The sequence below is a fragment of the Arachis duranensis genome, chromosome 5, assembly GCF_000817695.3.
Source record: "Arachis duranensis cultivar V14167 chromosome 5, aradu.V14167.gnm2.J7QH, whole genome shotgun sequence".
NCBI classification, from domain to species: Eukaryota; Viridiplantae; Streptophyta; class Magnoliopsida; order Fabales; family Fabaceae; genus Arachis; species Arachis duranensis.
Window position 1 is genome coordinate 85,654,690 of NC_029776.3, and position 3,135 is coordinate 85,657,824.

The following is a 3,135-nucleotide window of genomic DNA, read 5'->3' on the forward strand; positions in this document are numbered from 1 at the left end:
TTGAAATGAGTAGATGTTATTTGTATCAATACGGATGTGTTTCAACAATTATTTGTTCGCCATTTTGTAAATTTAGATGTGTTTAATTAGCTCCGTTTCTGTTATATTATATTAACATAAAGTACATAGTGTGTGCAGTCATGAGCTCCAAGAAGAAGTTGTTGCTGATTTTGGCGCACCTAGCCCCGTGAGCAACGAAGAGCACCATGTTGTCAACGAATCGAGTGTAACGTAAGTACATGTACCAATTATTGTTGTTTCAATCTAGGGATACAATATGTACACTAGTATTTTTGATGTTGTAATGTGGATTTTTTTGGATTGGCTGACCATCCTTTATTTGGGGAGTGCAGGACATCAAAGTGTTTAGATATGGTTGTGTATTCCGGACCCCAAGAAAGTGTGGATAACATGGAAAGCGGCGAGGTTGATCGTGGAATACCCCAAAATGAAGCTGAAGAGTGCAGTAGGCTTTCAGCGAAACCAACATCTGTCAATAACACTCCACCAACGCCTGCTCCAGTTATAATCCCACCGGATTTTGATGAAGATGCAAAGGAGAAGGTGTACAGATGGGTAATGGATGACAGAAATCCGTCGGATGAAGTTATCGTGTGGTACCGGACACATTATACGTTGGACCTAACACGAAGAGATCTGAAAACATTAAAAAGGAGGGAATGGGTCGACGGTCGGGTAAAAAGTCTAACACAAATAATAGCCATGTATATAGAATGTTAACCTACTTTTATTATCTCTTTTCGTTTTGCCCTTTATGCTTTTATGCATGTGCAGGTGATAGAGTGCATGTGTGCACTCTTTAATGAGCTTCCAGCCAAGAGGTTTCAAGAAGAATTCTACTGCATTAATCCAATGATATTGGTATGATGAATACATATCAATGTGACTTTTTACTTGTTTTTACACCAATACACTTAATAATAAACTAATACGGACTAAATGTGTACAGGGGCGTGTTATGACACCTATGAATGTTAAAAAATTTGAGGACAAATACAACTCAGAGTATGTGGGGTTAGCAGAATGTTGGGGGAACGAGATCCGTCTGTTCAACAAGGTAGAGGCGGCCAAGAGACATACGGTAAATGTTCAAAAATATTAGATCCAACAAGTATAAAGTTTTTTGTGCATCCCTTTGTATCTTTGTAAGAGTATCGAAAAATAAAATCTGAGTATGATGCAGTTGTTTATACCCATCTGCCTGGATAATCACTGGTGGTTGTATGCTTTTCATCCAAAAAGTGCGACATTCTTTGCTCTTGACTCTCTATTTAGACCCCCTCTTACTGATCATAGGATCAAAGTGGATGAATATGCGGTGAGTATAAACACGGCCGATACAAATGCCAATCATGTCCAGTTAAGATCAATAACCAATTGCATCTGAATAATTTTGGTATCTCTTCTTATATACAGGCCAAGCTTATTGACGATTTGGCCCAACTCACTTTTCCATGGTACAAAGTCCAGGACAGGGGCATAGGAAAGCCCCTTTATGTGGATGTTCCGATTCAGCTAAACAGGTATGGTTCAATGTGATGTCTTATTTTATTGGGTATAAACACCAAATTAACTTGAAGCATATTTGCTTTTCTCTTGATTGATAGTTATGACTGCGGAGTTTTTGTCATTAAATTCATGGACTCATGGGATCCAGAAACTCTTGACATGGATAATTATATTGTGCCAGTTTGGACAACGGTATGCCATAGATCCATTTAGAACAATGTATCTAATATTTTTATGATATTATTGTTTGGTGACATTGAACATTAATGTATGCAGGAAGAGATGGCTATAATGAGGAGGAAGTACCTACTAGACATTGTGCTTGATCCGTGGAATGGTTATTTGAACACCGTAGAGGCTGTTGCGCATGCCCCTTTACGCCGTGTGTCTCAAAGAAATAAAAGAAAAGAGTTTAGAGATCCTTGGACTGCGCCTAACACTGCTGAGCTAACAAGAAGAGCAGAAGAGGCAGCATGCAGGAGGGCCAATAGGAGAAACAGGAAAACATAGCATTGGACAAATATAAGTAGCTAGTAAGATGGATACTTTTTGCTCATTAATCTAAGATATCATCTCTTTATTTTTTATATTGTTCGGAGACTCACATAGCCTTAGTTAGTTTGCTATGTTTAACTTTTTTGTTAATTGTTCATGAATTGTGGATAAATTAAAATAGGTAGACTCTTTTCCAAACGACAACTAGATTGAGTTACAACACATCTAAAACAATTCTCCATCTTCATCTCTTGCATACTATAAGGAATTGTGTATAGAATTTGAGTAGCGTGTATGAACTTCATTTTCACAAAAAGTCATGTTCATAATTTAGTAGATGTTTGGTAACTAAAATGGGTAGAATTCAATTTATGTGATCTGAGATGAGTATAAAAGTAAACTGGATCCAATGTGATACTGGTACGATTCAATTTACCTATTTTATTTCTTTTTACTAACATAATAACCTTAGAAATTAAATATAAGCAAAAACCTTGATTCCTGTTGTCCTCTAAAGGACTCTTTGATGAGCGGATAATTTATACGCTTTTTGGCATTGTTTTTAGGTAGCTTTTAGTAAGTTCAAGCTACTTTTAGGGATGTTTTCATTAGTTTTTATGTTAAATTCACATTTCTATACTTTACTATGAGTTTGTGTGTTTTTCTGTAATTTTAGGTAAATTCTGGCTGAAATTGAGGGACTTGAGCAAAACTCTGAAAAAGGCTGACAAAAGGACTGCTGATGCTGTTGGAATCTGACCTCCCTGCACTCGAAATGTATTTTATAGAGCTACAGAACTCCAATTGCCGCGCTCTCAACGGCGTTAGAAAGTAGACATCCAGAGCTTTCCAGAAATATATAATAGTCCAAACTTTATTCGGAAATTGACGACGTAACTTGGCGTTGACGCCAAGTACATGCTGCTGTCTGGAGTTAAACGCCAGAAACACATCATGATCCGGAGTTGAACGCCCAAAACATGTTATAACTTGGCGTTCAACTCCAAGAAAGGCCTCAGCTCGTGGATAGATCAAGCTCAGCCCAAACATACACCAAGTGGGCCCCGGAAGTGGATTTATGCATCAATTACTTACTCATGTAAACCCTAG